Here is a 24,481-nt window from a genome sequence, read left to right as displayed (position 1 = left end):
TTAGATTTTTATTATTCTTTATATATTATAGATAGTGCTTGCCTTGCTTTCGTGTTGCCTGTATGGTGGGTGAAACTGACCCAATTTCAAATGGCAGCACACCTGAGCAGTCAGGGCTCTGGTGTATAAAAAGCCCATAAACTAGCCCTGCCAGAACCTCTTGGGTTATTTTTCATGGATGCTGCTTAGCTGATAAAGTATTTCAGTTTTGTTTTTAGCACATGCTCTCTCAAATACCCTCTGTGAATTCAGACATCATGTGTTGATATGCTGACAGTCGTTCAAGCTATTTTTAGGTGTCTTTATTTTATTTAACTGAAATATTGTGAAATATCAGGGGTGGCTGGAGCTCAGGTGATAAAGCAGCTCACCTACTAACCGGAAGGTTGGTGGTTCGATTCTAGTCTGCTCCAGTCTGCATGCCAAATGTCCTTGGACAAGATACTAACCCCAGGTTGCCCTTTGATGCATCCATTGGAGTGTGAAAGAATGTATGAATGTTAGTTAGCACTAAATGGGTGTGATTGGGTGAATGAACAAATTGTGTAGAGTGCTTTGAGTGCTCAGATAGAGTAGAAAAGTGCTATAAGAACCAGTCCAACGGCCTCCAAACTCTATATGTGTTCTTGTTCTTTTTTTATCACATACTTTGAGGCTGGTTGTGACAAATGGAGACTCGTCTGCACAATTATCTTGTTCTCAAGTTTTTTTTATGCTTAATTAAAAGCTTGGTGTGCTATTTTGTAAGACTTCAGTGTTACATTTGTGTACACTAAATTGGCTAGTCGTATCTTTGGGTTTGCCTTTAGAGAAAGTCCGAGTTATTAGTCACATTTTGGTCATTTGTGGTTGACTGATATTCTGGGGACTATATCTGCTGAGTATTAGCTTCGGGAGGCCTTTGGAGAAAAGCAAACTTTGCCACATTAACTTGTTAAAACCAAATCAATGAGCTTCAGAATTTTGAGTTGTTTCTTGGTTTATTTGCCTATTGACAAACATATTGAGCTGATCTATACTAGAAGTTATCCATCTTGCTTTGGGGACACACCGTCTAAAATGACTTGGATTGAACATATTTTGATGCGAGTAATGCAAAACTGATCCGGCAAAGATTTTAGTCTCTGAGGAAAAGAAAAAAATAATCTTAAAGTTCAGTATATGGTGGGAAAATAACATTGCAGTGATGTCTTCATCAAGCTGGGCTTCCCCTTGTCTATTGATCAAAAAATCAAAGTTGCCACAGTGTTTTACAGATTGGAGAAAGCACAGTAACTATATGGAACTAACTACATTGGAGACTGTATTGACCAAGCTGGTGCAGCAGCGTATGTGAGCAAGTTTAAATGAATCTTTCACCTCAAAATATTACACACAATAGCCTACCCTATAGTAACAACAGTTTAAAATGAATCCAATTGAATTAAAAATGAAAAACAAAAGTATAACGTGTATATAAATACTCACAGTTTTTGCTTAATACTTTGTTGAAGCACCTTTGACACTAATTACAGCCTTAAGTCTTTAAGTATAATGCAACAAAGCTTGGCACTCTTATTTTTGCACAGTTTCTCACATTGATGATCTTAGCTGTAGCATGGCCTCTGACTTTATATCTATTACACGCTCTTTTAATTTTATTCAGCATGTCTCTGAACCCACTCACTTTAAAAGCCACACCTTAGCCCTTGTGTTTTCTCTTGGCTTAGACATAACTAATCTCTGTGTCAATGATGTGCAAGTAAGTGACAATTCTCTTCCTCTGGACAGACCACCATGAAATCTCATGATCCATGAGCAGTTCATAAATCAGGATTTTGCTCAGAGGTTTTTTGATTTGCTTGAGCCAAATTTGATGAGGGGTTACAATGATGCTGATGTTGCTACACAGTGTTTTAACAATCACTGTTTGGAGTTTTTAAATTCTGTGGTGAATTCTGAAACAGGGGCTCCATGCCCAGGGATTAGCTCCTGAGCCACGCAGTCTCCGATGCAGCAGCCACGTCAGCAGCAACCCGGCAAGCCAGCATCACATCCTCAGCGTTGGGGTCCAGAGCAGATTAAGATCGGCACCCTGAGGCTCCTCCCAGTGCGAGATTCACCAGCCTCACTTTTGTCTTCCAGCTCTCCAGTCATCATGTTCAGATTATTATTCCCCATTGGGGAACGAACTATAGCTATGTCCAGTAGAGGTGGTTAACAATGGGAACGGGACTCCATGTAGTATGGCCAAATCTGCCGTATTTAAAGATTCTCTGGGGTCTGAGACAATTAAAAATAACATATTAATTTCTGTTAATGGGAGTAATAAGAAAATGTTAAATGTTTCTGAGCCAGTCACCGTTTCCTGTACCCCAAGATCAGCCATTTATAACACAGGGCTTAGCTACAGTTGGCAGCAATAAGCAGTATTTAGTTTCTGACCAGTTATTGGAAAGATTCATGTACCTTGTTCATGAGCCAGCTTTTGAACCAACCGTCCTTTGTTTATTCTAGCTTCCCCAGTTTAGTGTTCCACAGTCTGTTTTTCATTATTTTGGATTAGGTGTTTCAGTTCATGTTCCTGTTATCTGCCTTAATAATCAACATGCCCTCAGTTAAAGTGCAGTTTTGTCTCCTGTGGTCTGTGTTTGGTTCCTCTTAAAAGTGACAGCCAATTCGCAGCAATAGTGCCTCAAGGAGCAAATTGTTCTGTGCATATCACTCTGCAACACTGGGTAATGTTTGGATGCATAAACAAAGTATTCAGAACAGTTTGCCAGCAACAGGTTTCTAAATGAATGGACAATAAACCTAAAATAAATGTGTGGTGTTATGTATGGGCAGAACTTTGTGCCATCAGAAACTGAATTTGAATAAGTTAAATTCAAATTTGAATTGCTCAGACTGAATCTGAATTGCTTAACTTGAATAAAAGCTTCTAAAGCTGAATTTGAATACGCCTAATTTGAAATCCAATGTATTGGTTTGAAAATGATCGTCACTAAATTGAAACTGAATTTTATGTTTTGAAAATTAATTAATTCAATTTGAAATTGTATTCCATCATTATTTATATTTAGCTCTTGAATGCTTACAGTTTCACTTCACACCATTCAACTTCAGTTCTACAATTCAATTTCAGTTCTTAACTTCAGTTTTTGGGGTTATACATCCGGGTCCATCTTGAAAGCCGCAGAGTAATCGAGTGCCGGTTAATAGTGCTACGTTGTACCTGCGCACCCAGTGTTAGTGAGCGGACCTACAGCATCTTGAGGTGCACAGATTAAGTATTCAGAAGTCATTCGTCATGTCAAATGACCAGTGGATAAACTCTTAGGTTGGTAAGGCAAGGCAAGTTTATTTATATAGCACAATTCAACAACAAGGTGATTCAAAGTGCTTTACTGAGACATTAAAAAACAAAAACAATAAAAAACATGATTTAAAATTTATTAAAAAAAAACAGTAGATAAAATCAGATAAAATCAGTAGTTAAAATATAAGTTTTGAAATTTAAGCTTAAAAGTGTGGATTTGGTGCTTTATTCAAATGCAGCTGAGAACAGGTGAGTCTTCAACCTGGATTTAAATAAACTGAGTGTTTCAGCTGATCTGAGGCTTTCTGGGAGTTTGTTCCAGATATATGGAGCATAAAAGCTGAATGCAGCTTCTCCGTGTCTGGTTCTGACTCTGGGAACTGATAAAAAACCGGATCCAGATGACCTGAGGGATCTGGAAGGTTCATACTGGGTCAGGAGGTACATTTAGTATCATTATTACATCCATACACTATTGATTGTAAATAAGGTTAGCACGTTGTTAAAGCAGGCCATACAAAAGGCGTCATACGTTTTGGCTCGATGGCGAACCTTTGGCTGCTCTGGTGGGGGGTTTATGGGGGACAAAAAGGGATTGGGCCGGGAGGTAGATCTGAACCCAGCATTGACCCGCTCCATCATCTCCTCGGTAAATTTCAGGTGTGGCGAGGAGGGAGAAAGGGAGGGGGAGGAGGGTGATGGCCTGTCAGGGGTTTGGGGGACTGGGGAAGGTCGTGGTCCCTGGTCCTGGTCGTTGGTGTTGTTGAGAGAGTTGGAGGCAAATAGGGACCCCTCTTCTTGCCTCTGATGTCTCTCCTTTCTGAAGCTTATCCCAGGTGGGGGCAGATGAGGCTCCTCCTCAAGGTTTCTGCTGGGCTTTGTCTGTTCTTGGAGTACTGTTTGTTTCTCTTTATGAGATAACTCCTCGTTTATCTCAGCCTTGGCACCAAGCACAGATGGATGACGTATGGAATAAAACAAGTTGGAGGTGAACAGTTTCACCCCTGACTTGTTAAAATTAAATCCATTTGCTTTAGTCAGATGCCTGCGTTCCCAAAAAATATTACAATTGTTGATAAAATGCCCTGAGTGGTCAGTACATGCTGATATGAGCCATTTATTCAGTGCAAACAACCTGCTGAATCGCTTGTCTCCTCCTCTGACGGGCGGTACAGGTCCACTGATGAATACAGCTGCATTCAGAGAGTTTACAGTATTTAATAATCCAGTAAAGTCCCGTTTCAGAACCTCCATCTAATAAATGTATTACCTGTATACAGTGTTGGGGAGTAACGGAATACATGTACCGCCGTTACGTATTTAAAATACAAAATATGAGTAACTGTATTCCGTTACAGTTACCGTTTAAAAAGGTGGTATTCAGAATACAGTTACTTTGTTGAAATAAATGGATTACACTGCGGTACTTTCCTGTTTCATTTTGTCGCGGGTCAGGACTGTTTGGGTTTTGTTTGACAGCTACGTTCTGTTGTTCCAGGCGGCAGCGTTACGGTTGCCATGGTTACAGGGCGACGCTCTCTCTCTCTCTGCGACTGTGTGTTTCCTGGGTGAGAGAGCGCCTTTTCGTTGTTGTTGTTGTTGTTGTTGTGCTAAGCTAACAGGCAGAATGCTACAAGCATAGCTCTAAAGAATGTAGCATCATGGGCAGTGTAGTCCGTGTTGCAGGGAGAATGGACTGCCATACACGTTATGGGTCTGTGAGCGCGAGGAGGGAGAAAAAGGGGAGTGGAAAGGTACGAGTTGTCATCGAGCAAAAACGGGAGCTGGAAGCATGTAAATATAATAATAACCACTGTAGCCAAGAAGAGAGCCTGACGAGCCCAGCTGTAAGTAAGCTATTAAGACTCGACTGTACACTGTGTTCGTGTTTTCCTTCGAAAACAATAAGTTCCGTTGCAGCAGTCTTTCAACGCCTCTCTCTGTCTCTCGCAAGAAAAGTTGACCCACACAACAAAGTAAAGCTATTTTTCGGCTACGAGCTGACAGGGACCCCGCCGTATTAGTCAGAGGTCCCTTTACTACAGTTCGGAGTCGCGGACCTTCAGTAATAGTAATAAATCACACAGCAATAGTACATCCATGTAGTTGTAAAAAGCATGATAATATATTAAGTATTCCAAAGTATTCAGAATACGTTACTGTCATTGAGTAACGTAACGGAATACATTACAGAATACATTTTGGGGCATGTATTCTGTATTCTGTAATGGAATACATTTTAAAAGTAACCTTCCCAACACTGCCTGTATAAGAAAAAGCATCATGTAAACAAATAATAGCCTAACAGTAACTGTTATGCTTATTGTAGCTGTTAGCTAAAAATACGATCGATTGTTTCCAGTAGAATTCCAAAATTGTCATCCTGTACCCTCTCAGAGCCCCGTATGCTTGCAGAGACCCCTACAGTAGGGAAATATGCAAAATAATGTTCAAACCATTGAATTTCAGGTTTATTTATGTCTTACGCAGCATCCCAACTCTTTAGCTAACTTAATAACTTTAGCTAGCTAAGTGAATAGTTGGTGAATAGTTAGTCTTATTCATTAGTGCAGCATTACTGGCCAAATCCTGGCCCAGATGCTGGAGGAGATGGCGACCACACAGCAGTTGCAGGACCAGGCAGACCCGGGGTTCTTGGGGCTGGCGGAGTACTTCCGCCTGTTGGTGCCTGGGTTTGCGGACCTGACCAACCCCAAGGGCTGTCTCTCTTCCTTTTTGGTCTTGGGGCGCAGGCAGGATGCAATCGCTGCTGTTTTCTCTGCCCACCCCACAAGTGGTACCCCAGATACTGTACCTCCTTCCATCCAACTGCACACTCACTGTGCATCATTGCTAACTAGCTGGCAACAAGCCTCTAATACAGTATAGTAACGACTAATCTAGCAAACAAATTAACAACAGAGTGATGTTAGATGTTGTAGAACTATAAGATGATAAGCAGTGTTTCTTTTTCATAATAGCATAATTTAACGAGTCGTCAGTTGAAGTAAACCCATCTGCAGATAAAATGGAGTGTAAATAAAAGTGTAGGGGGGCATGTTCGTGGACATGTCCAGCAGGTTTGTGGGCAGGAGCGTGACACAGCCAATCCACCTCAAGTCACTACTGCAGAAACTGGCTCTAAAATTATAACATGGCAGCTCCCACAAGCAAGAAATTTTGGCTTCCTTTTTTGTACAATAGGAGCCAGGTGCAGCCAGGTCGTCCGTCTTTTCTAGTCATTGGTCCTTGCTAAGAGCGAAAATTATGCTAGCATAATGCAGCTGTTTTCATCCAGGATGCAGTTTCCACTACACCACTGTGCTTTTGTCCTTTTGTGCAAAAAAAGGAAAAATAAAGCTATGTCCATATCCATGCTGTAGACTGTGCCACTATTATCCACACAAACTGAATTCAGCTAACTGTAGAGCAAGTGCGCCTGGAAGCGATAAGCGGGTTCCAGACAAGCAGAGTAACAATTCCAAGGAATTTGATTATTAGGAACTGGTTCTCTACAAGAACGATTCCCATCCCTAACGATGTTAGAAATAACACGTTTTAGGAGAACCTGCCCTATTTAGCTTACCTCTTTCAGGTATATTTATTAATTGTTTTTTCTTTTGGTTTGTTTTAGAAAAATAAATATGTTTTGTAAAATTCAGTCTATGACTCTTGTGATTTTTGTTCTATCCTTTATATGATGCAGGAAAGACACACAGATACTTTTCTGAGACAAGGCTTATGGAGCAAATACTGCAAATACCTCAGAAAGCCCCATCTGATTCTGCATAAGGACAGCAGACTCCAGAGCATGAAGTATAATTCTTTCACTAACATTAAACATCTCGAACAAATGAGTATCTGCATAGAAACCATTTACAAATCATAATCAAACATGCAAATGTACACTGTTGTACACAAGCAGATGGAACAATTGAATTTAAGATGAGTTAGGAAATATAATATTGGACATTTTTATCCCATCTTACATATATAACATTACTGAACACAGACAACAGTGCTGCTGTAGGTACATTAAACTGTTCTATTGCATGCCTTAACATGTGATAAACTTGGTTAATAGTAAAAATTAATTAGATGTCGATTATGCAGTTACGCAATATTTCTTTAAAGTTTATTGACTATGAGTTTAATTCAAAACGCTTAAGGTTACTTGGCAAAGGTGTCTTTGTGTCATTAGCATTCATCACATAAGTTAGCACTGGTGGTGTTGATTTACATGTTATTATGTGTTTACTGTGCTAGTGTTACTTTTTTCCCCCGTGTTTTTCCATTGCCAGTATAACCTGATGTTTTATATGGAAATAATGAAATAGTTTGTGCCCACATCCATTTAAGGGCTAAAAATGAAGCCAAAACCAAGCTTGTCTGCGTTTAAGATTCCAACATGTGAATATCGCCAGCAGACTATAAACAATTATAGCTCACCATTAGCGTTTTTGGCAAAGAAAGACAGACAGATAGACAACCATTTAGTTTATCACTTAAAAGAGCAGGTGAACAACTTCATTTAAATTGGTTATATGTCTGTGTGTTTACAGTAATGAACAAGAGCTCCATTGCATTATACTCAATACATGAAAATGATATACCTCACACATAATTTTTGTGTACCTCCAAATTTATACATAAAGACATTTCTATGATAAACTGATACAGCAAAATGAGAAATTGCTGCATATAGTTTACTGGAAGGCTGGAAATGGAGTCTCTGCTCAAAATTACATTGAATAAAAACCTTATCAACACACTAAGATTCCTGTTTTCCTTTATCTTAACCCTCAACTCTCCAAGTCCCTTTTCCCCCGGAGTTAAGTTTGTTGCAGTAACAAAATTGCACTTCCTTTCTGTTTCAAAATAAAATACACATGATTGTATTTACATAAATGTGTGCTGTATCAGTGTCAGAAAAAGACTCAGATATTTTGGACTGATTTTGAATTATTGATTGCAGTAGTCACTGTTGGTGTCACATGGTTGTCAAAGGCTAGATATGCTGTTTAGGGCATTTACACGTTAAAAAAAGCAGATCTGCGTTAGGTGTATATGAAACAGTTCGAACACATGTCTGCCTGGAGGCTCGTATATAACGACACCTCTGTCAAAGGATGACCTGAGGATAGTACAAATTCCAGAAAGATCCCAGTCTAATTTTGGTAGGTAAGCCATATTAATTCATTAAAACTTGCTGTAACCCGCCGGTCTTCCGGTGTCATTCTGGCTGCCTGTTGGTAATTTATCGTTTGCGGACGGCTGTCTTGCGCCACCCGTGCCCCCACATCCACGCTCACGCAAAAACGCACATCCAAGCGAGTCACACACATACACACACATTCCACCGGTGACTCTGTAGTCATCGCTTTGCTTCCAGATACCGACGTGCTTTTGGATTTAGCAGCCGGTGCGTCCTTTCAGCGATGGTGTAAGGAGCTGCCAGAGGTAAGATGTGCTTTAATTGATAGATTCAGGTTGGAGCGCGTGACAGGATACAACAGTTTATCAATACATCCGCTACCTGTTTTGGAATGAGTCACACCGGTAACAGAATGATACCCGGTGATACCTTTAGACGCGCTTCGTAATGTGACAGCTGTCATTAACAGCCGTATGCTTCACATTTATTTCGCCCTGAGCTGCAGCGGCGTTAATGGAAGATCCAGCGGCAGCCCTGAGAACGTGCCAGGCTCGCGCGTGGGAATGTACGCTGCTGTCGCCTTTCAAATTGTCGGCTGATTTGAGGTGGTATTGCTCTGTTCATAAGCTGTTAAATCCTTAACATATTTTGACGAAAATCTTCGATGTGTTCAGCAGAAATCGGTTAAATGTCTCCACGCAACGCGTCATCAATATCAGTGCAAGTCAAAGTTTGTGGATGTGATCGGCGCCGAGCCGCTAGCAAAGAAAATAGTGCTGACAAGAAGCCAGTGAAGCTAAAGAGAAGGTGTGTCGAAATTTGAAGGATTTCCCCAAAGAGATTGTGAATAATAAGCTAGGGTATTGCGGGGGGGCTGTGGGCTTCAAAAGACACATAACGAATGACTGGACATGTAATGTGGCTTTCGCTCCGTGCCAGTCAGACACAACTGATGAAGGAATACATCGATGCTGTTGGACTGGATGTGCCTGTGCAGACCGCACTGGCACAGCTGGATGGAGGTTTTTGTGGAGAAAAGCAGTCAAGGTTACGTTGGCCGAAAATGAGCTTATCTCGACATTAAATGCAAAGGTTGATGAGATGCCAGACGTGCTGTATGTTGCAGTCTCATGCGGGGATGTACGCACTGTATCTTCCGCTCCAGTGAGGAGTTGTGAGCTCAGAGGAGCTATGTCAGTTGTCGCCTGTGGCTGAGGATGAGAGGACATGCAGATCCAGCATGTTTCTAATTCAAGAAGACCAACTGGTAGGCTAATGATAACAGTGTGGGCAGTGTGAGTGTCAGCTCTGAAAGGATTATTTTATCGTGATTATTCTCCCACACAATGTGGAAATCTCAGTTATGCAGTACAGTCATTTCTTACAGAAGTGACTTAGACAAAACATCAGACACAAAATTTAGTTTACCCTTTCTCTATTTATACATTCAGCATAAGGAGAAAGCGTTGATATTCCACACAATAACACATTGTTAATGCATAATTACCTGATAGGGAGGGTGGAAGCAGCATTTGCTAATCATTGGCATTATTAACACGAATCCTGTGACAGTGTTTGTAATTGTGTAATGGTTTCAGTTCAAGGCGTTTTTGCAAAACTCAACACAGTATGAGGATGTGCTCCAGCTTTATGCCATTGTACATTAAACTTTAGGGTTTTATAGCGTCCAAGTCCATTAAAAAGGTTGATTTTGCACCAGAATAAAAGGCATTTCTTTTAAACACGGAGTAGCTGCAGTGGTTAGCAGTGTTGCCTCACAGGAAGACGGTTCCTGGTTCAAATCTCCTGGGGGGGGGTTGCTTTTCAGGTATTCCAGCTTCCTCCCACAGTTAAAAGATGTGTGTGCTTGGACAATATTTTCTTTATCAACTTCAGTAGTTTAATCACATCTCGAGCCTTTAAAAATAATAATATACAAAGTAAAGACTGCTCTTTTTTAAGTTAAAACACGTGTAAATGCATATTTATTGGCTGTCCCCGATCTTGTTCTCTTGACCGGTTGTCAACATATTGAAGCTAAAGAAACTGAACTTTAACACTAAAAGATGCCCCCTGTTACCCTTCGTGATTAACTATTACTCTGAGAGCCAGATGTCACCAGCACCAAGACAAATAGAAGCAAGTCCTGTTACTAAGCAGCCATGTTGAAATACATCTTTGCTCATATTTGGAAGCAACATCTGAATTTTATTTCAGTGGTCAAGGAGACATAAAAACTACATATACAGAACATCCAGCAAAATCTGATCGATGCTTTCGTTTTAGAATTCTAATCTCAATTCAGATTTTTTTGAGTGACATGCCACTCTGATAACGTCTCTGCTGCTACCCAGGACCTGCTCCTCTAGCAGTGGCCATGGATACACTTGGCCCTGTACTAGTCACTGTAAACTGCCAAACTGCAAAACCTGTAACAGACATAACGGTCCACAGCATTCAATGGACACACATGCAGAAGTTGCAGTAAGCTGCAGGACCTGCAGAGAGATATTTTATTTCAAGTAAACATGAAAATAATCAGGCAGACATTACGAACACATTTACATATAAATACATATTAGCCACCTAGCTTAATCATTTCTGGCATAGAAGGACCCTGAAATGTACGTCATACCTTCCTTGCACAATAGCAACTTCTTAGCTTTAAATAAATGATCTCCCCCTGTTGGTACTGCAACTTCTGTGTGTGAGTACATTTCACGCTTTGGAGAGGCAAAGTGTGAAATGGACACAGTGGACTGGTGCGTCTGACATGACATGCTTTGCTGTGATATTGTGTTGAAACTGTTCCAATGTTGAATAACGTGGAATGTCATGCAGGCCATCTACTAATCAGAAGTTTAGTGTTTGGATCCCAGTCTGCATGCCGACATGCAAACCCCCCCACATAGTAAGGAGGTCTGGCCCGGATGTGGTATCAAGCCGGCACTGCTGGCTGACTTCTGGCATGATAAGACGTATGTCATCCAGATATGGGCCAGGCCTGGCATAGATGGCACTGTCTATGTGATGGCATGCCACATCTGGCTCGATTGTGCTTTGGTTTATGTGGCCCAGGCTCATAGAAAACAGGTCTGGCCCGGATCCAGCATCAAGCTGGCACTTCTGACTGACTGGTGTCATGGCAGGGTGTATGTCAGCCAGATGTGGGCCAGGTCTGGCAATGATATTTATGTTCCTATTTTCCTATTTTAGGTAGAAGACCCAAATGCCATGTTGCAATACTATACTGCTATGGTAGCCAACGTTTCAAATGCAGGTTTGACAGGTTTGTGAGTGTACACTTTATCCAAAACCTAGTGAGGGTTTACTCACGTGTACCACTGGTTGGCTGTAGCTCAGGAGGTAGAGCAGGTCACCCACTGATCGGAAGGTTAGTGGTTTGATCCCTGGGTCCTCTAGTCTGCGTGAATGTGTGTGAATGTAGTTAGGAAGCACTCAGTTTAGAGAAAAAGCACTATATAAGAGTCAGTCAATTCACTGTCTGAACAGAGTTTTTTCACGTTACTTTTGCACTGTTTTGCATGTTCTGGCACATGTTGTTATTACATGGCTTGATTAAGGTACACATTAGGCTGACATCTGATGCCAGAGCTGAAACTGTTCTGGGCCAGCACAGGACCACCAGTGTGCCTGCAACTGGCCTTGTGCTGGCCCATGTGTGGGCCACATCTGGCAAACCAGATCTGGGCCACCAAAGGGCCGTCATTCTTTGCGATATGCGGGCCATGTGTAAGCACATTGTGTGGGCCAGATCCAAGCCATACCAATTTTGCTATGTGGGCCAGGTTTATCTCTGACGTGTCTGCTAGAGTATGAATTTGTATGAATGTGTTTAAATTGGTGAATGAGGCATACAAAGCACGCGTGCTCAGGTAGAGTAGAAAAGTGCTTTACAAGAACCAGTCCATTTACCATTTAATTTGATATTAAAGATATTTCTCTATATAAAATGGCAAGATAACTTGAGCAATCTATCATGTAGATTTACTGTCAAAATCTAACATACTTCACACAAATTCACATTTAAGCTTTACATTTCCAGTTTATTGGCAGGGCTTGCTTTAAAAATAACCTCTCATCTTCCTCTCCTGTCCTTTCTTACTCCTTTTTTTTCTCCATCTCTAAGAGTGAAGTTATCACACATGGCAAAACCCCCCTCAAAAAACAGAAAACCAAAAAACAAATGACTCCATATTCTTTTAAGTGCCATGATCACAGTAGAAATCTGCATGCATGACTGCATGACAGAGAAAAAAAAGCCAACGGGGCCTTGTGCTGACTTAAGTGCCTCCATGATCTAAACTCAGGTGGCTGTAACTCAGGAGGTAGAGCAGGTCATCTACTGATTGGAAGGTTGGGTGGTTCCCAGTATTCAAGTAGCCAAGTGTCCTTGGGCAAGATACTAACTCCATCGGAGTATGAATGTGTGTGAATATTAGCTTAAGAGAACAAAGTGCTTGGGTGAATGCAGCATGTATAGAGCGAGTGCTCCAGGAGAGTAGAAAAGCGCTACAAGAATCAGTCCATTGGCAGCTAGAGCTCGAACAATAAAGGAATTCTAAGACTGTTATCTATGCACAATATTTTGTGATTAAAAAATTATATAAATTGGTCTAAATCTTTTCAGACGAATGGAAAACAAGCAAAGTGTGTTTTCAGGTAGTATGATTTAAACATTGTTTACTGTTAAAGGTCAAGGAATACCTGTTTATGCTGCTGTTGCCAACAGGGCTGTTGAAGAATGCCTTCTGGTGCACATCATTAATCTCAAAACATCACACAGAAACAAAATTGTGTAATGAGTAGTTTGAAAGAAAAACCCCATATTCATATGTGTTTTGGAGATGAACTAAAACTTTTGTTTTTGGACAGGGATGGTGACAGAAAATCTTTTTCCAGTTCCCGCTAACCTAACTCACTCAGCTGTGTTTGTGGATGCAGACAACAAATCACAGTGACACATTACATTGCAGTGTCCTTAAGCTCTTACTGCTGCGTATTAAGAGCTTAAAAATAGCTCAAATTAACAGTCTTTCTTGTGTTGATCACCTGCGTTTATACAAGCATTGTGCATTGACCAGTCACACAAATGCAAGACAAGTGGATTAGATGTAATGTGAACTTACTGTACAGTTTATTGTGTTGCTGTGGGGAGAAATCAAATACATACTGCTGTCATAAACTATAATATGCTAGCTGAGATTGACGCTGTATTCTGTTAATCTATCCTTGCTCTGGACACATGATCTGTTTTGTAAAGAATGATTTACAGTGTGGATTCTTACTAATGCAGGTTTGATTTGGGTCTGGTGAACTCAAAGCTCACGGTCAGAATCTGTCACATAGGGTAAAGTGGAAGAAGCACAGCCTTGAAATTCTTTTTCTTATATAGTCATCATCCTTTTTTCCCCTCTTGCACTCTCTGAGCCTCTCTCTTTCCCACTAATGCACAAATGGACGTAAATGTCAGAATCATTTGGTCTAACCATGTTTTTGGTCATCATTTCAAAGTCCATGTTCCCATGTTATTTGGTATGTCTCTCATATTTATCCTTGCAGTCAATGCAGCACTCATTCGACACAATGTGTTAGAGGCAGTAAAGTGTGTAGTAATGCAGAACTTTTTCTGAGCATTATCAAGCTTCTCTGTTTTTTCCAAGTACTTCCTGTGACTCATGTTCAGATTCATTTCTCTTTTCTGTGACTGTTAAAGAAACCTCAGATGAAGTTTGGATGTTCAGTGGCCAGTTTAATAAGTACATCTAGGTAAAAGCAATGAAATCTGATACAACACTGTAGCAAAGCTGACAAAGAGTTAGAGGTCTGTTGAGACTGCTCAAAGAAGTTTCACACTCAAAAATGACCCCTTGTTATTTGACTGTTATTTAAAGCCTATAGTGTATATAGTTCTGTGTTACATCTTTAGTCTTAGTTCAGTTCATTACCACAAAATCTTCTCTTCATTTTGGAATTTAGGGCCAATAGAACTCGTTTCCATTAAAGTGTATCCTGTATTTGAGTGAAAATAAAATGGAACATAAAATTATTTTGACTTAGCATCCTCACTAAATCTGGATATATACTACTCAGTGATGTTTTTGAAACATTTGAATTTTGTTAATGGCATCACACAATCACAGTCCTCTAGGGTCAAAATTGACCCCATGTGGTTTAATTGTTATTTAAAGAATAGAAAGTTGATACTTCACCCAATTCTGTTACACTTCCAATTACAGCTTGTTCAGACACATTAACATAATTTCTTTATGCCATCTGAAATTTGCCAATAAGACCTCCTTCACATGACCTTTTTTGAGTAAAAACAAATAAAATCATCAAGTATTCTTATTATAGTTAACAATCAGAGTGACTTGTTTTGATAGATCATCACAGACTGATATAAGTAGATGTTGAGATAGGATGCTGGTTTTGAGTCTCATTCACAGAGAGTTGGGGAATGGCTGCAATCACAGCATTGTAAGATGGTGACAGATGTACCCTTAGGCCCCCTCCTCGATTCAGAGATGGTCTTTCCCTTTTCACGTAAAAGGCCTCCTTGACTCCGCCCTCAAACCAGCGTTCCTCCCTGTCCAGGATGTGAACATCCTCATCATTGAAAGAGTGTCCACTGGCCTGTAGGTGTGAATAGACTGCAGAGTCCTGGCCTGACGAGGTAGCTCTTCTGTGTTGTAGCCAGAGATTGTTTGGTTTCCACGATGTATAAATCCTGGCAATCCTCCTGGCACGTAACAGCGTACACTATGTTACTCTGTTTGTGTCGGGGGACCCGATCCTTGGGGTGGACCAGTTTTTTGGCGCAGCGTGTTTTTGGATTTGAAAGCCTCAGAGACGCGATGTTTAGAATAAATGTGTCTCAACTGTTCGGATACTCCTGACATATACGGGATCACTACAGGTTTTCACTTAGGCGGCGGTTGTCCTTCTCTCCTGGATCGGCTGGACCTTTCTTTAGGCACCTTCCCAGCTTTCACAAATGTCCAGCTGGGATAACCACATTTACTCAGGGCCTTCTTGATGTGCTGTTCTTCTGCCTCCCTGGCCGCTGTGTCTGTGGGGATGGTGTTCGCTCTGTGTTGTAGTGTCCTGATGACACCCAGTTTATGCTCCAGTGGATGATGAGAGTCAAACCTTAAATACTGATGCGTATGCGTAGGTTTACTGTACACATCAGCTTTTTGCATATTTGCATATTAATGACCAAGGAACTGACCTCACAGCCCATTGTTCATTCAGTGGTGCTAGTTTCAGTCATTGTGCAAATGCCCTGTTTATAAGGTAGCAAACCTGCAGTCAGCTGAGACTGAAGAAGTCACCTGGATGAGTGACGAAAGGTTTCTCCCAGTGATGAACAGAATCAACCTGGGTTTTACTCACCTGGATGATCGAACATGCATCAAGACTTCCTCCTTTACAGTTTTTCCACGTACAATGGTTAAAATGGCTTTATTGTAACCATCGAGTACAGGTTGCCATGGAAATATTAAGCTATCTGCATGTAATTCACTGTGAGGTTTTTTTTCTCACACGGTGCGAATTCATAATAAATCCTCCCTCCTCTCCCGCACCGGAAAAACTTTCTAACCGGCACACTGCGGCGAGCATGCTTGTTTAAATACGACCAAATATGGCAACAGCCTGAAATTCCTGCTGTGAAATTATTCCACCAGATGAAAAGTCATCCATTGCAAAATGAAGAATGTTTTAAACTCTGCATGTCGGTGTCTCCCCACACACTAAAGAAAACGTTAAATAAACCAGCTGTGATACCTGTGACTGTTCTTGGTCAGTCGTATTTTTTGTCACTGTCTAGGCTTTTGTTTCTGCAATTTGAGTTCATCACATTATATATTTTAAAATTTTATAAACAAGAAAATGTTGAATAGTTGATTTGAATGAGTATACCAGTGCTATTTTAGCCACTATATGGTTGAAAATAACATTTGTTTTTGGACATGATTTAACATCTTAAGCACCACTGGGCTTTCTGAGCTTCCTGCTCCAAAATGAATAAAGTATTTCTCTGCAATTACAAACTCTGTGTAAACAATCTTGGTATCAAAATAAAGCTAACACTTTCATCAGAGTGTAAATATTACAGCAGATGTTAAGTGACTGAGGCTGGAACATAGAAAAGCTTTAATATTTTTTTCTTTGCCTAATTTAATTTTGGATTTTATTGCATATACCCACTTTGAAAATATGCATCAGAAGACAATAAACTCCAGAAAACCAGGAATCAACATATGGATATTATCTGTGCAAAGACTGATGCTGCTGAAATGAAACAGTGAAAAATGAGGTTTTAAAAACAGAGCTTTAAAATGTTCTGCCAATGAATAGTGATAATAAAAACCGAGAGGGGCCGACAGTGATCACTGACTTTTCTTTTTAGGGGCTTATTCAGATTAAGTAGAACAAGATACAAAGCATTAAAACATGTTAAAAACACAACAGCATTAATAAACGCAGAGTAGTTTGGACCTGGAAGCAGGGTTCATATGTCATCACTTAACAGCCAGATTGTGTCCAGTAAAGGAGCTACAGCGGCTATTGGCGAGAGAAACAGAGAAAAATAGCATGTGCAAGTTTCCGTGTTATTGTTTATCGAATTTGAAATATATTTGTAGTCTTCTTTTGCGGCTGGAATTTTGGTCGGGTATGACGAAACTTGCAGTCTTATAATCTGTGCGATCTCTGCTTTTAGACAATGTGGCGTTTGCTTGGTTAAATGAAGTTGAGTGAGTTCATGGCTTGGTTGTTTGTGTTTAGGCATATTTTGTGAAATTATGCAACTGCTCTTTTAATTGTTTGTTGTTTTCGCTGTGTTTGGTTGGTTGTTTTGTAGAAAAGGTTTATATGAGCTTTTAGTGGAGATTCAGAGGTTTCTGTGGATAGTCAATCCGTGAAGTCAAGCTCAATCAAAAGTTCAATCTAAACTACAGCTCACCCCCTGATATGTCGGGGAATACATACATTACCAGTCAAAAGTTTTAGATCACCTTCATTTTTCCAATTATTTATTGCAGTTCAAGTTGTTCAAGTCCAATGAATAGCTTGAAATGGTACAAAGGTAAGGTGTGAACTGCCAGAGGTTAAAAAAGAAAGGTAAGGTTACCCAAAACTGAAAGATAATGTAGATTTCAGAATACCTATACCAGAAAGCCTTTGGTCACAAAAAGGAAGGAAAGGCAAGTACAAGGTGTAAAAGTTTCTGATCCGGGAACCTGTGCAAAGATCGTTAACGGCTGCAGCTGATAGTTGCTGACAGCAAGTCAACACACGGGTAGCGAGAGCTGTCGGCCTCACATCACTGTGGCTGCTGTAGAGGTCTCCTGAGTCACGTGACTCCACTACAGCCTGAGCTTCTCATTGTGCCTTTCTGCCATCACAGACATCCTATGATGGAGACTGCAGGCTGATAGAGACCAATTTCTGCCTTGTGACATGGGCTTTACTTTCAAAAACACCAGTCAGTCTGGGCTTAACTCCACGACTCCACAGGACCCTGGGTCTCCTAACAAATAGTCTTTTTATTGGGCTATTTAAAATTCATGAAAATCCTTGTGAAATATGACGTCGATAAGTTAATTTTACAATATTTCCCCAAAAGAGTTCATTTAAGTACTTGTCATATAGACTATAATTTAAGCCAGTTCAGTGAAAAAAGGGCCTCACACTACAGCAGCGTTCTCAAATAGTGGGGCGGTGCGATGTCAGGCGGGGTGCGCGTGACCCGGTGGAACATGCTTTTTTGCCATACTACAGGGTGGGCCATTTATATGGATATACCGTAATAACATGGGAATGGTTGGTGATATTAAAGTCCTGTTTGTGGCACATTAGTATATGTGAGGGGGCAAACTCCTCAAGATGGGTGGTGACCATGGTGGCCATTTAGAAGTCGGCCATCTTGGATACAACTTTTGTTTTTTCAATAGGAAGAGGGCCATGTGACACATCAAACTTATTGGTAATGTCACAAGAAAAACAATGGTGTGCTTGGTTTCAACATAACTTTATTCTTTCATGAGTTATTTACAAGTTTCTGACCACTTATAAAATGTGTTCAATGTGCTGCCCATTGTGTTGGATTGTCAATGCAACCCTCTTCTCCCACTCGTCACACACTGATAGCAACACCGCAGGAGAAATGCAAGCACAGGCATCCAGGTGCTGCACATCTCGTATCTTCACACCATAGACAATTGCCTTCAGATGACCCCAAAGATAAAAGTCTAAGGGGGTCAGATCGGGAGACCTTGGGGGCCATTCAACTGGCCCACGACGACCAATCCACTTTCCAGGAAACTGTTCATCTAGGAATGCTCGGACCTGGCACCCATAATGTGGTGCTGCACCATCTTGGTGGAAAAACTCAAGTAATGTCAGGCAAGTCAGAGTTGAGTCTCAAGTCACTGGTGTAGAAGTCAGAGTAAAGTCACAAGTCTGAAACTTTGAATTTCAAGTCCTTTCAAGTCTTAAAAAAAAACAACAAAAAAAAAAAACCGAAAGAAGAATGTTGCAGTTATATGCTAAATATAAATATTAGACCATGTAATTTTTAAATCTGTGTTTTTCTCAACACACGACGAAATAGTGAACTTAGAAAATATACACAAATTGTGAAATTGCACCTCTATAAAATGCAGCTCAATTACACTTAGCTCCAAGAATAATTTTCACCAACAGTTCTGAGATAAGCTGCATGTTATTCTTGGATGCGCTTGTAGGACCGGCTTTAAAATCGCATGACAAAAATATCATACACATTAAAAAAAACTGTATCACCAACGTAGCCTGGACAACATCTGCTAGTTAGATGAAGTCAGCTATCTCATCGTAGCAAAAGAGAAGCACCACCTACCGTTCTTTATGCAACTTCAACTGTCGGAGAAAGTTGGAAGTTGTTCCATCTCTGTCTGTGATTCTCTTCTTGCATGTTTTGCATATTGCATTTTGGTTTTTTGTTAACTACTTCATAGTTTATGTACCTGAAAAAAATAACCCCTTGCAGCATTTTTGAGAGTTTTTTTTCTTTTCTTTTTTTTTTTAAAAATCTGGTTAATTTGATTGGCTGTGCTACAGCTCACGCACACATACGTATGGAGTGTTAATAAATGATACACACTTTCTATATAATATGCGTGTTAAATTTTATATTTGGGGTGAAATATCAAGTATTTTCAAGTAAACCGGTTCAAGTCCAATTCAAGTCCCAGGTCATTGGTGTAAAAGTCAAAGTCAAGTCACAAGTCATAGAACATTTTTTCAAGTCAGGTCTAAAGTCATAAAATTAATGACTCGAGTCTGACTCGAGTCCAAGTCATGTGACTTGAGTCCACACCTCTGTGCAGTACTACATGCACTTCAAATCTTTACTGTTACAGACTAAAAAACAATGTTAATAAAGTTATTCTTTGTTTTAAGCTGATCCAAATTTCTTTCTCTCTCTTTTTTTTAATGTTTATAAGGATACAATTTTATACGGAGATGTACTTATAATAGCAATTTTATAAACAAATGATACTATTTGTAGTCGCGGGGGAGAGTGGTGGGCGTTTTCCTCTTCCTAAGAGGGGGCATAACAGAAAATAATTGAGAAGCACTGCACTACAGTGAGCTGGAAGGCAGAATTTGTCCTGGGTCACTGTGTCGCATTACTGGTGCCTAGGCATGGAACTAAGCACTTCCAGCCACCAATTAGTCTGTGTTGCATTATTTGACAGAAACCTATACATACATACATCTTTGGAGAAGGTTTTAAAAAAGCACTCTGTTTTTGTGTTTACGTGTGGACGAGGAAAACCGAGATTTCAAAGCCTTTTTTGACATCATGCTGTGCGCCACCTCATTGTTTACATGAGATGAATTTCGACAATGGCAGATAGAGACAAAATACTGTTACTGTTAATCTTACTGTCTGCACTTTTTCACGCTTTCTTGTGTTTTATATTCCAGTGTGATATTGACGAATAATTCCACTGTCTGTCCATACTTAGGACTCATTTCTGCTTCCATGCACCATCTTTGTTTTACCCTTTCCCTCCCAGACTTCTAGATTTCTGATTGGTCAACATTCCTACACAGTTAGGATTATATCGCCACCTGTTGCTTTGGCATGTTCTTAATAGCGTTTCACTTTGTTTTTTGCGTTTACATGTGAATGGGTTTTTTTTTTAAACAAAAACGGAACATTTCAGTTTACAAAAATACCCGTGTACATGTGGACGTAGTCTAAGACACACCGAGGGCGAGGGAGTGATATGCACAGAAACGTAAACACGGACCAGACATGGAGACAAAGACAAAGGCACAAAAGGGACCTAATAGACAAGAGAACATGAACCAGAATTTACCAATAAAATCAGTTACAGTAAAAGGGCTAAATTCAATAATGAATTATAGAAACTAAATCATTACTGCTCAAGGAACCACAAAAACGCAGTTAACTCAAGGAGCCCGGTCCAATGACAAGTTCTATTTAAGAAACCGAACCATTGAATTTTGTTTCTGGTTTCCTTGTTTAAAAGTGTTTGTTTGTAGGTTTCTCCTTTTCTTGTAAAACTGAAAAACAACAAACATATTTGGGCAAAAGTGATTCATGGTGTCAGAGAGAATTCCTGTGGGTAGTTTAGAGCTCTTGGTTTTGGTGTGCTGCCTAGACGACACATGTCATGTGAACACAATGAGTGGCTTGACACTTAAAATGTGATGCGACATGTTCTATCTGAATGGCTTGTTACTCATCCTCTGTTATTTCTACTCAATGTGCAATGTTCATTGTCCTCAGTAGATTTAATAATAATGTTTCTTTTTGTTCTTCTAATGTGTCACGTTTGGCTGATTTTATGCATGGTTGCCGTCTATTGTGGAAATTTGGAATACTGAAAATGCATTTTCAAAGTTTAACAGTTAATGAGCCACAGACCTAAATTTACTTTCAGTGAGTTATTCACTGGGATTTTATTTAAAAGAAATTCCTGTTTTTGCTGGCTTCTGCTTCCACATTCAGCAAAAACCAAAACCATTTTGTTCTGTTGTTTAAGAAATAATAAAGGTTCACCTATACCAGCGGTGTCCAAGTCCAGGCCTCAAGGGCCAGTGTCCTGCAGGTTTAACCACTTAAGCCAGGCATGCTCTGGAGGGAACAGGAATGTAAGAAGCAAGTGTATGAATGAGAGGGAGACAGGTGTGACAGTGGAGATGCTGGGAGTGAGGGTGGACGAGTTTAAACACCTCAGGTCAGCCACCCAAAACAACAAACAGTGGACAAGCAAGGTGAAGAAGAGAGTGCATGGAAGAGTGGAGGTGTTGAAGATGAGTTTCAGGGGTTATTTGTGACAGAAGGATAGCAGCAAAAGTGAAAGGGGGGACTTATAAGATTATAGTGAGACCATCTATAATGTATGGTTTGAAGATGGTGGCACTGACAAAAAAGACAGGAGGCAGCTGAAGCTGTTGATTGGGAGGGAGCTGAATAAACAGGATTAGAGTACATCAGAGGGACAGCTTAGGTTTGACAAAATGTTAGAGAGGCACGGCTGAGATGGTTTGAACATGTGCAGGGGAGGGAGAGTGGAGGATGAAGCTCGAGCTGCCAGGGAGGAGGGTAGGAGGAAGACCTCAGAGAGGATGGATGAAGTGAAGGAGGACACATGCCGAGGGTTGGTGTGACAGAAGAGGGTGCTAGGGTTAGGGTGAGATGGAGACAGATGATGTAGTATAACTACAATGACTACTTGGCCATCGATTTTCCAGCTGTCTGTGCCTATGTCTGCAACGGAGTATAATCCAGGTTTAACAATAGGATTTGTAGAGCTTAACGTTTTGCTCAATGATCTAGTTTCAACTGAATGAGTGCATACAGCTTTTTAAATAAAGCTGAGTTGAGTTAAAAGTAGTAAAAAGTTGCAACAGCGATAATAATGGTCACAATAATATTCATAAAAATTACAGAAGAAGAGATAGTTTCCAGCATTGTTCTTTGTGGGTTTTTCCTCATTTTTCAAGCCATTCTCCTACTATCCTATTTTATTCAGTAATCTTTACTGCGTAATTGGCTTGATGTTGTGGTGGCTATTTAAAAGGTACAGCATGTAAAATCTTACCTCTAGATGCCAGTAGCTTTGCAGATTGCAGTCAACTAATTTCTGTCTTTTTACCCCTCCGAGTTCAAGTGCATAATCCAGGCTGTGGTGGCTGCTGTAGGACAAACAGGTCTGGGTGCTCTTTATCTGTAGTGAGTTTAGTCTGTCTGCTGTTGACCTCTGCTGGTATCCACGTCTGTTTACTGGAGAAGGCTGTTAAAAATTTGGGATATCTCAGGCCCTCCAAGGTATGGAGGCCTATCTCCCCCACCACTCCCCCTGCCAGTGGCGGACGCCCTCAGACATCGGTGCATTGGTGGTTCTTTGTGTCCGGGGGTGGGCGTCCAGGTACCCACCGGCTCACTCCTGGTGGCTGCTTGTCGGGGCCTGGAGCCTGGGGCTCGAGGGCACCAGAGTGGGTGCCAGAGTGGGTGCTCCGCCGGCAGGCTTCTGCTCCGCGGCTGCTGAGCGACCCCTCATCTGGAGCTCTCCTCAGCTCTTTCCGGGGTAGTGTCACGGTTGCCCCTCTGTTGGTCTTCCTTGATCTACTTTGCTCTTGGGGCCTCTGGATGCCTGGAGCCTTGATCTCCTCCATACCTGCTTCATGCCCTGGAGGACGGGGCTGTGGCCCCCCCACACCCTCTAGCAGATCGTTACACGAAGGAACCTTTTAAATACAAGCGCGTCCATGCTCACAGGTGTACACACGGGTGCTCACACACACAAACTACACCCTTTTTGGTTCCTACCTCAAAGCACACTGTGCGCTGTCGATCTTACGTGCTGCACAATAATGTTTAATATTTAGTATTTACTGTTATATTCACATAGATCATCACGATGATGTTGTTTATTATATTGCTCTCTTTTTCTTTGCTTGTCTTCTCTTTTTTCTTCCTCAACAGGTGATCCAGGTGATTGATATTTGTATTTTTTGTCTGTTTGTTTTGTTGGTTTTTGCCCTTTATCACCGTCCCTCTTCCCCGCTCTTTTTCTTTCCCTCTTTCTTTCTCCCTTTTCTTTTTCCCAGTCAAGTCTATCCCGTGTTCAGCAAATGAAAATAAAATAAATAATAAAAGCAAAGGTTAATCAAATGGACCAATACGGCAAGGCTGGGATGGTCCATTTGGTAAAGTAAATCCGTTGGGCATCTTTCTTTGCCCTTAGACAACAATTCTGATGGCTAAAGATCCAAACGGGACAGGCAAAAAAAAAAAAAAAGTTGTGGAGTTGTATTTTGTCTTGCATTTTTTGTCAGTTATATCGTTATCGCAAATGTTCATATATCGTATTCCTATATATCGTGATGAATATTTTTGGCCATATCGCCCTGCTCTATTGTGGATGGATTATCTCAGCTGTTCTCCTGACTGAAGTTTGGTCCGTTTACAGCATCCTGCAATGAGATTGCATTTGTCCCTAACCATCAGGAACCCTCACGTTAACTTTTATCGAGTGGAAAAGTGTTAGCGTTCACCCTCCAGCTTCACTGTGTTTATGTTATGCTAAAAAACTCACTACTGTTTAGTTTTCTGTTCTGTCTTCATTTATGTTGGAAGTGATAGCAGAGCTATACGTTTTAATTTGTTTCAGAAATCTCTCAGTCAGAACATGCTATATCATGTTTAGGTGGAAACTAGCGAGCTAACTTCCTGCTAACTTCTAACTCCGTTAAATTGAATAAATTCTGTTTTCATGGATGCCTGGACGCTGATCATTTTATTAAAGATGAAAGAATTCAGACAGTTTTTAACTCTCAGTGATGCCACAGTGTTCGTGTTAGTGTTTATCCCAGTCTGTGTTTGTTCATCTCCTGTGTCTCCCCAGTCAGCCTCCTTTTCAAGTCCATGCCTGTCTCCTGTTTCCTGTTTTATTTTGATAGTCCCTGGCTGTGTC

General features: G+C 40.7%; 1 protein-coding gene across 6 annotated transcripts in view; it reads left to right on the top strand.

The window, feature by feature from the left end:
- Window positions 1-8,559: 8,559 nt before the first annotated feature.
- The window catches only part of LOC146367037 (disks large-associated protein 1-like), a 168,374-nt gene continuing 152,452 nt past the window's right edge, over window positions 8,560-24,481 (top strand). For 4 of the 6 annotated variants that reach the window (XM_084912109.1, XM_084912106.1, XM_084912107.1 and 1 more), the window contains exon 1: window positions 8,560-8,758. The gene's annotated coding sequence lies outside the window, so the exon portion shown is untranslated. The remainder of the gene's footprint in view (window positions 8,759-24,481) is intronic. The other 2 variants (XM_084912111.1, XM_084912112.1) reach the window with 2 other exon arrangements.

This window comes from Perissodus microlepis, chromosome 18 (assembly GCF_051167445.1).
Source record: "Perissodus microlepis isolate ML-2025 ecotype Zambia chromosome 18, ASM5116744v1, whole genome shotgun sequence".
In the NCBI taxonomy this organism is placed as follows: domain Eukaryota; kingdom Metazoa; phylum Chordata; class Actinopteri; order Cichliformes; family Cichlidae; genus Perissodus; species Perissodus microlepis.
This window is presented reverse-complemented; position numbering and strand designations above follow the sequence as displayed.